We start from the raw sequence: 16,042 nt of genomic DNA on the forward strand, positions 1-16,042 counted from the left end.
CCAAACGAAGTCCAAACGCGATGAAACTTTATGATGGATTTTTCTGGACCTGAAGGGACCCTAGAAGGTTCGGGAGGAGGCCAAAAGACTTATGGGAGAGCCACGAGCTCACAGGGTGCGCCCTGAGGGATGGGCGTGCCCCCTGAGCTCGTGACTCCCACTCAACACTGTGTGACCTAATTCCACCTCTATAAATTCCCGAATATTCCCAAACCAACAGAGAGCTGCTTGAAACACTTTTTCGCCATTTGCAAGCTTCTGTTCTTTCGTGATCCCATCTGGAGGCCTTTTCTGATACTCTGTCGGAGGGGGAATCGATCACGGAGGGCTTCTACATCATCCTTGCTGCCTTCCGATGATGGGTGAGTAGTTCACCACACACCTACGGGTCCATAGCTAGTAGCTAGATGGATTCTTCTCTCTCTTTGATCTTCAACACAATGTTCTCCTAGGTCTTCTTGGAGTTCTATCTGATGTAATCTTCTTTTGCGGTGTGTTTGTTGGGATCATATTATTCATTGAAAGTAATTGATTCTTTTCTGAACTTTATTATGCATTATTATTATAACTTTGTATTTATCTCTGATCTATATGTTTGGTTTGGCCAACTAGATTGACTTATCTTCAGTGGGGGAGGTGCTTTTGAAGGAAATATGCCCTAGAGGCAATAATAAAGTTATTGTTTATTTCCTTATATCATGATAAATGTTTATTATTCATGCTAGAATTGTATTAACCAGAAACATAATACATGTGTGAATACATAGACAAACAGGTTGTCACTAGTATGCCTTTACTTGACTAGCTCGTTGATCAAAGATGGTTATGTTTCCTAACCATGGACATGAGTTGTCATTTTATTAACGGGGTCACATCATTAGGAGAATGATGTGATTGACATGACCCATTCCGTTAGCTTAGCACCCGATCGTTTAGTATGTTGCTATTGCTTTCTTCATGACTTATACATGTTCCTATGACTATGAGATTATGCAACTCCCGTTTACCGGAGGAACACTTTGTGTGCTACCAAACGTCACAACATAACTGGGTGATTATAAAGGTGCTCTACAGGTGTCTCCAAAGGTACTTGTTGGGTTGGCGTATTTCGAGATTAGGATTTGTCACTCCGATTGTCGGAGAGGTATCTCTGGGCCCTCTTGGTAATGCACATCACTTAAGCCTGGCAAGCATTGCAACTAATGAGTTAGTTCCAGGATGATGTATTACGGAACGAGTAAAGAGACTTGCCGGTAACAAGATTGAACTAGGTATTGAGATACCGACGATCGAATCTCGGGCAAGTAACATACCGATGACAAAGGGAACAACGTATGTTGTTATGCGGTTTGACCGATAAAAGATCTTCGTAGAATATGTGGGAGCCAATATGAGCATCCAGGTTCCGCTATTGGTTATTGACCGGAGACATGTCTCTGTCATGTCTACATAGTTCTCGAACCCATAGGGTCCGCATGCTTAACGTTTCGATGACAGTTATATTATGAGTTTATATGTTTTGATGTGCCAAAGGTTGTTTGGGGTCCCGGATGTGATCACGGACATGACAAGGAGTCTCGAAATGGTCGAGACATGAAGATTGATATATTGGAAGCCTATGTTTGGATATCGGAAGTGTTTCGGGTGAAAACGGGATTTTACCGGAGTACCGGGAGGTTACCGGAACCCCCGGGGGCTTAATGGGCCTACATGGGCCTTAGTGGAAATTGAGGGCAGCAAGGGGAGTGTGGGGCGTGCTCCCCCAAGGCCCAAACCGAATTGGTTTAGGGCAAGGGGGGTCGTCCCCTCTTTCCTTTTCCCCGTCTCTCTTTCCTTCTCCCAAGTCCTAATCCAACTAGGAAAGGGGGGAATCCTACTCCCGGTGGGAGTAGGACTCCTCCTGGCGTGCCTCCTCCCTGGCCGGCCGCACCCCCCCTTGCTCCTTTATATACGGGGGCAGGGGCACCCCATAGACACAACAATAGATTGTTTGATCTTTTAGCCATGTGCGGTGCCCCCTCCACCATAGTCCACCTCGATATTACTGTAGCGGTGCTTAGGTGAAGCCCGGCGTCGGTAGAACATCAACATCATCACCACGCCGTCGTGCTGAGAAACTCTCCCTCAACACTCGGCTGGATCGGAGTTCGAGGGACGTCATCGGGCTGAACGTGTGCTGAACTCGGAGGTGTCGTACGTTCGGTACTTGATCGGTCGGATCATGAAGACGTACGACTACATCAACCGCGTTGTGCTAACGCTTCTGCTTTCGGTCTACGAGGGTATGTGGACAACACTCTCCCCTCTCGTTGCTATGCATCACCATGATCTTGCATGTGCGTAGGAATTTTTATGCGTAGATGTCATATGCATGAGTAGAACACAAGTGAGTTGTGGGCGATATAAGTCATACTGCTTACCAGCATGTCATACTTTGGTTCGGCGGTATTGTTGGATGAAGCGGCCCGGACCGACACAGGTGGCTGGCGGGTGTCGGTTTCTCCAACTTTAGTTGAACCGAGTGTGGCTACGCCCGGTCCTTGTGAAGGTTAAAACAGCACCAACTTGACAAACTATCGTTGTGGTTTTGATGCGTAGGTAAGAACGGTTCTTGCTAAGCCCGTAGCAGCCACATAAAACTTGCAACAACAAAGTAGAGGACGTCTAACTTGTTTTTGCAGGGCATGTTGTGATGTGATATGGTCAAGACATGATGCTAAATTTTATTGTATGAGATGATCATGTTTTGTAACCGAGTTATCGGCAACTGGCAGGAGCCATATAGTTGTCGCTTTGTTGTATGCAATGCAATCGCCCTGTAGTGATTTACTTTATCACTAAGCGGTAGCGATAGTCGTAGAAGCATAAGATTGGCGAGACGACAACGATGCTACGATGGAGATCAAGGTGTCGCGCTGGTGACGATGGTGATCATGACGGTGCTTCGGAGATGGAGATCACAAGCACAAGATGATGATGGCCATATCATATCACTTATATTGATTGCATGTGATGTTTGTATTTTATGCATCTTATCTTGCTTTGATTGACGGTAGCATTATAAGATGATCTCTCACTAAATTTCAAGATAAAAAGTGTTCTCCCTGAGTATGCACCGTTGCCAAAGTTCGTCGTGCCCAGACACCACGTGATGATCGGATGTGATAAGCTCTACGTCCATCTACAACGGGTGCAAGCCAGTTTTGCACACGCAGAATACTCAAGTTAAACTTGACAAGCCTAGCATATGCAAATATGGCCTCAGAACACTGAGACCGAAAGGTCAAGCATGAATCATATAGTAGATATGATCAACATAGTGATGTTCACCATTGAAAACTACTCCATTTCACATGATGATTGGTTATGGTTTAGTTGATTTGGATCACGTGATCACTTAGAAGATTAGAGGGATGTCTTTCTAAGTGGGAGTTCTTAAGTAATATGGTTAATTGAACTTAAATTTATCATGAACTTAGTACCTGATAGTATCCTGCTTGTCTATGTTTGATTGCAGATAGATGGCCCGTGCTGTTGTTCCATTGAATTTTAATGCGTTCCTTGAGAAAGCAAAGTTGAAAGATGATGGTAGCAATTACATGAACTAGGTCCGTAACTTGAGGATTACCCTCATTGCTGCTCAGAAGAATTACATCCTAGAAGCGCCGCTGAGTGCCAGGCCTGCTGCTGATGCAACTGGCGACGTTAAGAACGTCTGGCAGAGCAAAGCTGATGACTACTCGATAGTTCAGTGTGCCATGCTTTACGGCTTAGAACCGGGACTTCGACGATGTTTTGAACGTCATGGAGCATATGAGATGTTCCAGGAGTTGAAGTTAATATTTCAAGCAAATGCCCGGATTGAGAGATATGAAGTCTCCAATAAGTTCTACAGCTGCAAGATGGAGGAGAATAGTTCTGTCAGTGAACATATACTCAAAATGTCTGGGTACCATAATCATTTAACTCAGCTGGGAGTTAATCTTCCGGTTGATAGTGTCATTGACAGAGTTCTACAATCACTGCCACCAAGCTACAAGAGCTTCATGATGAACTATAATATGCAAGGGATGAATAAGACAATTCTCGAGCTCTTCGCAATGCTAAAGGCAGCGGAGGTAGAAATCAAGAAGGGGCATCAAGTGTTGATGGTCAATAAGACCACCAGTTTCAAGAAAAAGGGTAAAGGGAAGAAGAAGGGGAACTTCAAGAAGAACAGCAAGCAAGTTGCTGCTCAGGAGAAGAAACCCAAGTCTAGACCTAAGCCTGAAACTGAGTGCTTCTACTGCAAGTAGACTGGTCACTGGAAGCGGAACTGCCCCAAGTATTTGGCGGATAAGAAGGATGGCAAGGTGAACAAAGGTATATGTGATATACATGTTATTGATGTGTACCTTACTAGAGCTCGCAGTAGCACCTGGGTATTTGATACTGGTTCTGTTGCTAATATTTGCAACTCGAAACAGGGACTACGGATTAAGCGAACACTGGCAAAGGATGAGGTGACGATGCGCGTGGGAAATGGTTCCAAAGTCGATGTGATCGCAGTCGGCACGCTACCTCTACATCTACCTTCGGGATTAGTATTAGACCTAAATAATTGTTATTTAGTGCCAGCATTGAGAATGAACATTATATCTGGATCTTGTTTGATGCGAGACGGTTATTCATTTAAATCAGAGAATAATGGTTGTTCTGTTTATATGAGTAATATCTTTTATGGTCATGCACCCTTGAAGAGTGGTCTATTTTTGATGAATCTCAATAGTAGTGATACACATATTCATAATGTTGAAACCAAAAGATGCAGAGTTGATAATGATAGTGCAACTTATTTGTGGCACTGCCTTTTAGGCCATATCGGTGTAAAGCGCATGAAGAAACTCCATACTGATGGACTTTTGGAACCACTTGATTATGAATCACTTGGTACTTGCGAACCGTGCCTCATGGGCAAGATGACTAAAACGTCGTTTTCCAGAACTATGGAGAGAGCAACAGATTTGTTGGAAATCATACATACAGATGTATGTGGTCCGACGAATGTTGAAACTCGTGGCGGATATCGTTATTTTCTCACCTTTACAGATGATTTAAGCAGATATGGGTATATCTACTTAATGAAGCATAAGTCTGAAACATTTGAAAAGTTCAAAGAATTTCAGAGTGAAGTTTAAAATCATCGTAACAAGAAAATAAAGTTTCTACGATCTGACCATGGAGGAGAATATTTGAGTTATGAGTTTGGTCTACATTTGAAACAATGCGGAATAGTTTCGCAACTCATGCCACCCGGAACACCACAGTGTAATGGTGTGTCCGAACGTCGTAATCGTACTTTACTAGATATGGTGCGATCTATGATGTCTCTTACAGATTTACCGCTATCATTTTGGGGTTATGCTTTAGAGACGGCCGCATTCACATTAAATAGGGCACCATCGAAATCCGTTGAGACGACGCCTTATGAATTGTGGTTTAGCAAGAAACCAAAGTTGTCGTTTCTGAAAGTTTGGGGATGCGATGCTTATGTGAAAAGGCTTCAACCTGATAAGCTCGAACCCAAATCGGAGAAATGTGTCTTCATAGGATACCCAAAGGAGACTATTGGGTACACCTTCTATCACAGATCCGAAGGCAAGACATTCATTGCTAAGAATGGATCCTTTCTAGAGAAGGAGTTTCTCTTGAAAGAAGTGAGTGGGAGGAAAGTGGAACTTAATGAGGTAACTATACCTGCTCCTCTATTGGAAAGTAGTTCATCACAGAAACCGGTTTCTATGACGCCTACACCAATTAGTGAGGAAGTTAATGATGATGATCATGGAACTTCAGATCAAGTTACTACTGAACCTCGTAGATCAACAGGGTAAGATCCACACCAGAGTGGTACGGTAATCCTGTTCTGGAAGTCATGCTACTAGATCACGATGAACCTACGAACTATGAAGAGGTGATGGTGAGCCCAGATTCCGCAAAATGGCTTGAGGCCATGAAATCTGAGATGGGATCCATGTATGAGAACAAAGTATGTACTTTGGTTGACTTGCCCGATGATCGGCAAGCAATTGAGAATAAATGGATCTTCAAGAAGAAGACTGACGCTGACAGTAATGTTACTGTCTACAAAGCTCGACTTGTTGCGAAAGGTTTTCGACAAGTTCAAGGGATTGACTACGATGAGACTTTCTCACCCATAGCGATGCTTAAGTCTGTCCGAATCATGTTAGCAATTGCTGCATTTTATGATTATGAAATTTGGCAAATGGATGTCAAACTGCATTCCTGAATGGATTTTTGGAAGAAGAGTTGTATATGATGCAACCGGAAGGTTTTGTCGATCCAAAGGGAGCTAACAAAGTGTGCAAGCTCCAGCGATCCATTTATGGACTGGTGCAAGCCTCTCGGAGTTGGAATAAACGTTTTGATAGTGTGATCAAAGCATTTGGTTTTATACAGACTTTTGGAGAAGCCTATATTTACAAGAAAGTGAGTGGGAGCTCTGTAGCATTTCTGATATTATATGTGGATGACATATTGCTGATTGGAAATGATATAGAATTTCTGGATAGCATAAAGGGATACTTGAATAAGAGTTTTTCAATGAAAGACCTCCGTGAAGCTGCTTACATATTGGGCATCAAGATCTATAGAGATAGATCAAGACGCTTAATTGGACTTTCACAAAGCACATACCTTGACAAAGTTTTGAAGAAGTTCAAAATGGATCAAGCAAAGAAAGGGTTCTTTCCTGTGTTACAAGGTGTGAAGTTGAGTAAGACTCAATGCCCGACCACTGCAGAAGATAGAGAGAAAATGAAAGATGTTCCCTATGCTTCAGCCATAGGCTCTATCATGTATGCAATGCTGTGTGCCGGACCTAATGTGTGCCTTGCTATAAGTCTAGCAAGGAGGTACCAAAGTAATCCAGGAGTGGATCACTGGACAGCGGACAAGAACATCCTGAAATACCTGAAAAGGACTAAGGATATGTTTCTCGTTTATGGAGGTGACAAAGAGCTCATCGTAAACGGTTATGTTGATGCAAGCTTTGACACTGATCCGAACGATTCTAAATCGCAAATCGGATACATGTTTACATTGAACAGTGGAGCTGTCAGTTGGTGCAGTTCTAAATAAAGCGTTGTGGCGGGATCTACATGTGAAGCGGAATACATAGCTGCTTCGGAAGCAGCAAATGAAGGAGTCTGGATGAAGGAGTTCATATCCGATCTAGGTATCATACCTAGTGCATCGGGTCCAATGAAAATCTTTTGTGACAATACTGGTGCAATTGCCTTGGCTAAGGAATCCAGATTTCACAAGAGAACCAAGCACATCAAGAGACGCTTCAATTCCATCCAGGATCTAGTCCGGGTGGGAAACATAGAAATTTGCAAGATACATACTGATCTAAATGTTGCAGATCTGTAGACTAAGCCTCTTCCACGAGCAAAACATGATCAGCACCAAGGCTCCATGGGTGTTAGAATCATTATTGTGTAATCTAGATTATTGACTCTAGTGCAAGTGGGAGACTGAAGGAAATATGCCCTAGAGGCAATAATAAAGTTATTATTTATTTCCTTATATCATGATAAATGTTTATTATTCATGCTAGAATTGTATTAACCGGAAACATAATACATGTGTGAATACATAGACAAACAGGTTGATCAAAGATGGTTATGTTTCCTAACCATGGACATAAGTTGTCATTTGACTAACGGGGTCACATCATTAGGAGAATGATGTGATTGACATGACCCATTCTGTTAGCTTAGCACCCGATCGTTTAGTATGTTGCTATTGCTTTCTTCATGACTTATACATGTTCCTATGACTATGAGATTATGCAACTCCCATTTATCGGAGGAACACTTTGTGTGCTACCAAATGTCACAACATAACTGGGTGATTATAAAGGTGCTCTACAGGTGTCTCCAAAGGTACTTGTTGGGTTGGCGTATTTTGAGATTAGGATTTGTCACTCCGATTGTCGGAGAGGTATCTCTGCCCTCTCACTAATGCACATCACTTAAGCCTTGCAAGCATTGCAACTAATGAGTTAGTTGCGGGATGATGTATTACGAAATGAGTAAAGAGACTTGCCGATAACGAGATTGAACTAGGTATTGAGATACCGATGATCGAATCTCGGGCAAGTAACATACCGATGACAAAGGGAACAACGTATGTTGTTATGTGGTTTGACCGATAAAAGATCTTCGTAGAATATGTGGGAGCCAATATGAGCATCCAGGTTCCGCTATTGGTTATTGACCGGAGACGTGTCTCAGTCATGTCTACATAGTTCTCGAACCCGTAGGGTCCGCACGCTTAACGTTTTGATGACAGTTATATTATGAGTTTATATGTTTTGATGTACCAAAGGTTGTTCGGAGTCCCGGATGTGATCACGGACATGATGAGGAGTCTCGAAATGGTCGAGACATGAAGATTGATATATTGTAAGCCTATGTTTGGATATCGGAAGTGTTCCGGGTGAAATCAGGATTTTACCGGAGTACCGGGAGGTTACCGGAACCCCCCGGGGGCTTAATGGGCCTACATGGGCCTTAGTGGTAACAGAGGGCAGCAGGGGGAGTGTGGGGCGCCCCCCAAGGCCCAAACCGAATTGGTTTAGGGCAAGGGGGCCGGCCCCCTCTTTCCTTTTCCCCCTCTCTCTTTCCTTTTCCGAAGTCCTAATCCAACTAGGAAAGGGAGGATCCTACTCCCGGTGGGAGTAGGACTCCTCCTGGCGCGCCTCCTCCCTGGCCGGCCGCACCCCCCTTCCTCCTTTATATACGGGGGCAGGGGCACCCCATAGACACAACAATAGATCGTTTGATCTTTTAGCCGTGTGCGGTGCCCCCCTCCACCACAGTCCACCTCGATATTACTGTAGCGGTGCTTAGGAGAAGCCCTGTGTCGGTAGAACATCAACATCGTCACCACGCCGTCGTGCTGGCGAAACTCTCCCTCAACACTCGGCTGGATCGGAGTTCGAGGGACGTCATCGGGCTGAACGTGTGCTGAACTCGGAGGTGTCGTACGTTCGGTACTTGATCGGTCGGATCGTGAAGACGTACGACTACATCAACCGCGTTGTGCTAACGCTTCCGCTTTCGGTCTACGAGGGTATGTGGACAATACTCTCCCCTCTCGTTTCTATGCATCACCATGATCTTGCATGTGCGTAGGAATTTTTTTGAAATTACTACGTTCCCCAACAGCTTTGTAATATGTTCAATCTTGTGGTGTCATCACCTCGTGTTAGAAGGCGCAGCGAGCCACGTATTTGTATTGTTGCCATTAAGGATAAAATTATGGGCTTTATTCATATTGCTTGAGTTCACTTTTTCTACATCATGTCATCATACTTCATGCATTACTCTGTTTGTTATGAACTTAATACCTAGAGAGGAAAACATAGAAGCATTGTCGAAGTGGAGTAATAGTAGTGGATGCAGAATAGTTTCGGCCTACTTGTCACGGACGTGATGCCTATATACATGATCATTGCCACGAATAACATCATAACTATGCGCTTTTCTATCAATTGCCTAACAAATATGTCTACCCACCATATGCTATTGTTTCGAGGGAGAAGCCTCTAGTGAAAACTATGGCCCACGGGTCTACTTTAATCATATTACTAAAACCAAAAATACCTTGCTGCAATTTTTCTCTATTTATTTTGTTTTGCAATTTATCTATCTACCTATACAAGGTTTGATCCTTGCAAGTTACGAGTTCAAGGGGATTGACAACCCTCTTGCCCGCGTTGGGTGCAAGTATTTTCTTTTTTGTGTGCATGTGTTATTAACTAGGGTTTGCGAGATTCTCCTATTGGTTCAATAACCTTGATTCTCATAGAGGGAAATACTTATCAAGTTTCTCTTCAGGGGAAATCCCAACACAACTCACAAGTAGCAGAAAGAATTTCTAGGGCCATTGCCGGGGAGACATCATCAAATCACTACAAATACCTTCACTCAAACTATCATCTACTTGCTCTAGTTTTTATTTGCCTCTCTTTTTCATCTCCCTCCACTTCTCTAAAAAATCAAAAACACAAAATTATTATTTTGTTTGTTTGGTTTGCTTGAAGTTGCTATCATGTCTGAGTTTGAAAAAAGATAGTGATGCTCCCGCCACTAGTGCGGAACCTCTTGATCATCAAGCTTTGCCATTAAATGAAAACACTAAAAGAGGCTTCGATGACATTGCTAAAGAAACACTAGATAATCTTTCTGGTGATGATCCTAATAAAGAAGAGCCCACTATCATGCATACTAAAATATTTCATATAGGTAGTGGTAATATTATTGGAAAAGGTGTTATCCAAGATTTCTTTACTTGTGTTGGCTCGCTACCTGTGATAGGAGGATCAATTCTTACTATAACTAATACTCTTACAGATGCCATATCTTTGCTTATACTTGAATTTGAGAGACAATCTGTGCACATGGATCCTTGTATACAATGGTTGTCTCTAGAATTTTCCAATATTCATGATCGTCCTACTAAGCGTTTAGCTACTATATTTCTAGTTCATGAATTTAGCCATGTTATGAGATAAGCAAGAGAAATATTTGCTCACTATAGAATTAATAGTGAGTGTCCTCCTATAGAAGAAATTCTTTATGATCAAGAGGAGGTAAGGAAATTAAAATAAACGGATTAGGCTGCTTATAGTGAGAATCTTAGGAAAAAAGGTTCCCCCAATTGTTTTGGTTGATAAAATTTCCGAACATAATGACCAATATGTGGTAGGAAATCTTGGATTGGATTGTGTGCATATGGAAAAGCTAAGGGAATACCTCTATCGAAACTTGTATAATGAAGAAATAACCATCACTTATAAGGGGCCTAAAGAGGAGCCTCCTCCTCCTAAACTTGGTCTCACGGATCGTTACCCTATAAAATTTAGCCCCTTCAATTATTTTTGCTTACCAATTAGAAATCTTGCTGCTAAAAGAAAGGAATATGAGATGAATATGGATGATCTCCCTTATGATTACCTTAGCAACACTTGAAACTATGCATTACGCCTAGCTAGGGGCGTAAAACAATAGCTCTTGTTGGGAGGCAACCCAATAGTTATCTTAAATTTTTGTTTTTACTTTCTATTTTTGTGTGTTCACACAATTTTTGCTACTGTAATGATTGAATTTTTATGTTTTAATTAGTGTTCCTGTCAAGTAAAGCCTTTGGGATGATTTGGATAATAGTTGACTTGATTCTATGAAAAAATAGAAACTTTTGTGCTCAGTGCTGGAATTACTGTAATTCACTGGAATGTGATAAAATCCTGATTTTTTAACACATGATTGACATACAAATTTCCAACGTTGTCCTAATTTTGTAGAATTTTTCGAGTTACATAAGTATAGTTTTCGTTCAAATCATTACAGACTGTTCTGTCTTAGACAGATTCTATTTTTATTGCATAGTTTGCTTGTTTAATGATGTTATGGATTATATCGGGGGCATAAGTCATGGAGAAGTTAGAATATAGTAGGTATCATGCAATAATAAATTATGAATGAGTTTATAACAGTACCTAAAGTTTATGATTTGTCTATTATACTAACGGATCTCACGAGGTTTCTATTGAGTTTTGTGTGCTATCATGATGAATGAAGGAATAAGGAGCGGCAAGACCCTAAGCTTGGGGATTCCCAAGGCACCCCAAGGTAATATTCAAGCAAGACCCGAGCGTCTAAGATTAGGGATGCCCCGGATGGCGTCCCCTCTTTCGTCCACAATCTATCGGTATGTTACTTGGAGCTACATTTGTATTCATCACATGAAATGAGTTTTGCTTGGAGCGTCTTGTACCATAAGTTTTCCTTTGTTTGCTTTTTAGTTTACCACAATCATTGTTTGCTGAACACACCTTTTGATAGGGACACCTATTTATCGTGATTTGTTAGAATACTCTATGTACTTCACTTATATATTTTGAGCTAGGCAGTTGCTCTTGTGCTTCGCTTATACCTGTAAGAGCATGGTGGTGGTTATGTTATATAGAAATGATTGCACTCTCATGCTTCACTTAAATCTTTTTGAGAGTTTATGAATAGTATTTGGCAATATGCACGTATTAAAAGACTAGTCTAAAATGATAGGTATTCAAGGGGGATATAATAAAAACATTCATGTAGATCACTTAATATGAAACGTATGGTTTAATTATATTGATGTCGTAATATGAAAGGATATTGGTTCATGATCATTGGTTAGTAGAAATATCGGTATTAAAGCTTGTTATTAACTTCTCATCTAAGTGTTGGTCATGGCATGGTGGGGGGATTGAGCATTTTTTATGTTTGAAATGAAATCCTTGAGTGTTGTTATAATCGGGGGCGCGCGATGGTTAACTCCTACCAACCTCCTCCCTAGGGGCCTGTGTCATGGTTTTGTCACGGCAGATGTCCTAGAGAAAGGACTTAGTCGTGGGGCCATCTCTACGGGTTAGCTTGAAGGGGTTAAAGCGGACACAAGGACGCAAGAGAGTTTATACTAGTTCGGCCCCTTCAATGAAGGTAAAAGCCTACCTCTAGTTGTGATGGAATTGATGGTTGTTTCGATGACTAGGGAGCAAATAAGCTTCGCCTATGTCTCAAGTTGTTGTCTGTCTTTGAACCACCGCCGGGTCGTCCCCTTATATACATGGGTGGTGCCCGTCGGTTTACAGAGTCCCAATACCGGCTCATAGATGCGCCCGGTTCGGTCTCCACTATTCCTAACTTATAACACAAGTTACATACCGACGCCGGTTTATAGCTATAGGCCTTAAACCGATTATGGGCCTTCAGCCCTCATCTGCCCTCATGGGCTTTTATCATACTCAACTACTGATGAAGTTAACCCGGCCTGTCCTGGCCGGTTTACGCCCAGTAGTAATATCCCCAACAGCCTGTGTGTAATACTTTGCTTCGAGGGTCAATAAAACTTCCACAATAAGTATATGAGTTCTTTATGACTAATGTGAGTCCATCGATTATAGGCACTCCTATTTCCACAATTTGCTAGCCTCTTCGGTACCGTGCATTGCCCTTTCTCACCTCGAGAGTTGGTGCAAACTTCATCGGTGCATCCAAACCCCGTGATATGATATGCTCTTTCACACATAAGCCTCCTTATATAATCCTCAAAATAGCCATCATACCTACCTATTATGACATTTGCATAGCCATTACAAGATATATTTCCATGCAACTTCCACCGTTCCATCACATAACTTGTGTGTTCATCATCATATTTGCTTTGCATGATCATATAAGCTGACATGATATTTATGGCATAGCCACCGTTCATCATTATTATACATGTTACGCTAGATCATTACACATCCTGGTACACTGGCAGAGACATTCATATAGAGTCATATTGTTTCAGTTATCGAGTTGTAATATCGGGTTGTAACTAAATAAAAGTGTGATGATCATCATTATTAGAGCATTGTCCTAGTAAGGAAAGGATGATGGAGACTATGATTCCCCCACAAGTTAGGATGAGACTCTGGACAAAAAATAATTAATTAATTAAAAAGAAAAAGGCCAAAAGAGCCCAACCAAAAAAAGATATAAATGAGAGAAAATGAGAGAAGTGGCAATGTTACTATCCTTTTTTTTGACACTTGTGCTTCAGAGTAGCACCATGTTTTTCATATAGAGAGTCTGCTAAGTTATCACTTTCATATGCTACTAGGAATTTTTTATAATAAAACTTTGCTTGCATATTCCAATGATGAGATTCCTCAAATGCCCGAGGTCTTCATGAGCAAGCAAGTTGGATGCAGACCCAATTATTTTCTGTTCAGCTTTCATACACTTATAGCTCTTAGTGCACTTGTTGCATTATAATCCCTACTCCTCGCACTAATATCGATTGATGGGCCTCTCCATTGCCCGTTGATCAGCGGCGTTGATGCGAGACTTTCTTCCTTTTTGACTTCCCTTATTGATCTCTACCACCACATTCTATTCTACCTATAGTGTTATATCCATGTCTCACGCAATGTATTGTGTGGGGTTGAAAATGCTGAGGCGCATTAGAAGTACGATCCAATTGCATGGTTTGACACCGGGGTGCTCATGATATATATATTTATGCGGTGAAGGCGGAGTCATCCTATTAGCATGATAAAATTAGTAGGGATAACATTCATTAAGGATCGTATATTTTGAAAAAGTAATGATTATGCTTCTTATATTCATGGATATTATTATGTTGATATTGTTACTTCATCGTTTCTCAATTTTTATACCGTAAAGAGATTACATGATAAAAATGCTAGGTAGCATTTAACATCAAAAATTTTGTTTTTATCATTTACCTACTTGAGTACAAGCAGGAATTAAGCTTGGAGATGCTGATACGTCTCCAACGTATATATAATTTTTTTATTGTTTCATGCTATTATATTATCAATCTTGGATGCTTTATATGCATTTTTATACTATTCTATATCATTTTTGGGACTAACATATTAACCCAGTGCCCACTGTCGGTTCCTGTTTTTTGCTTGTTTCTGGCTTTTCATAAAATCAATATCAGATGAAGTCCAAACACGATGAAACTTTACGGTGATTTTTCTAGACCAGAAGGGAGCCTAGAAGGTTCGGGAGGAGGCCAGAAGACCTACGGGAGAGCCACGAGCTCACAGGGCACGCCCTGGGGGGTGGGCGTGCCCTTAGCTCGTGACTCCCATGCAACTCCGTTTGACATAATTCCACCTCTGTAAATTCCCAAATATTCCCAAAAACAATAAAGAGCCATATGAAACATTTTTTCCTCCGTTGCAAGCTTCTGTTCTTCCGCGATCCCATCTGAAGGCCTTTTTGGGTACTTTGCTAGAGGGGGAATCGATCATGGAGGGCTTCTACATCATCCTTGCTGCCTTCCAGTGATGCGTGAGTAGTTCACGATAGACCTACGGGTCCATAGCTAGTGGCTAGATGGCTTCTTCTCTCTCTTTGATCTTTAATACAATGTTATCCTCGATCTTCTTGGAGTTGTATCCGATGTAATCTTCTTTTGCGGTGTGTTTGTTGGAATCCGATGAATTATGGGTTTATGATCAAATTACTCACTGAAAGTAATTGATTCTTTTCTAAACTTTATCATGCATGATTATTATAACTTTTTATTCTCTCTGATCTATCTGTTTGGTTTGGCCAACTAGATTGATTTATCTTTAGTGGGGGAGGTGCTTTGTAATAGGTTCAATCTTGCGGTGTCCTCACGTCGTGATAGAAAGGGTAGCGAGGCACATATTTGTATTGTTGGCATTAAGAATAAAACAATGGGGTTTATTCATACTGCTCGAGTTTACTTTGTTTGCATCATGTCATCATACTTCATGCGTTACTCTGTTTGTTATGAACTTAATACCTAGAGAGGCAAGCATAGAAGCACTCTCGAAGTGGAGTAATAGCAGTAGATGCAGAGTAGTTTCGGTCTACTTGTCATGGACATGATGCTTATATACATGATTATTGCCATGAATAACATCATAACTATGTATTTTCTTATCAATTGCCTAACAGTAATTTGTCTACCCACCGTATGCTATTGTTTCGAGAGAGAAGCCTCTAGTGAATACTATGGCCCCGGGTCTAGTTTAATCATATTACTAAAAGCAAAAATACCTTGCTGCAATTTTACTCTTTTTATTTTGTTTTGCAATTTATCTATCTAATTATACAAGATTTGATCCTTGCAAGTAACGAGTTGAAGGGGATTGACAACCCTCTTGTCCGCGTTGGGTGCAAGTATTTGTTTTTATGTGTGCAGGTGTTGTTTGTTACACTATATGTGGATTGCACTGGCCCTTTCCATCAGTTCGGAATTTTGGTCGCGTTGGCTAGTGCATGAAGCTTAACATGGTATTGAGCTAAGGTCTTAAGTTCAAATACTGACTTTTGCAATTTATTAAAAATTGTGGGTAGCCCCCTTTGTGTCCATGTTATCACATGTGAGAGATGGTGTTACAATATATGTGGATTGCACTAGCCCTTTACATCAG

Source organism: Triticum urartu, chromosome 4, assembly GCF_003073215.2.
Source record: "Triticum urartu cultivar G1812 chromosome 4, Tu2.1, whole genome shotgun sequence".
Classification (NCBI taxonomy): domain Eukaryota; kingdom Viridiplantae; phylum Streptophyta; class Magnoliopsida; order Poales; family Poaceae; genus Triticum; species Triticum urartu.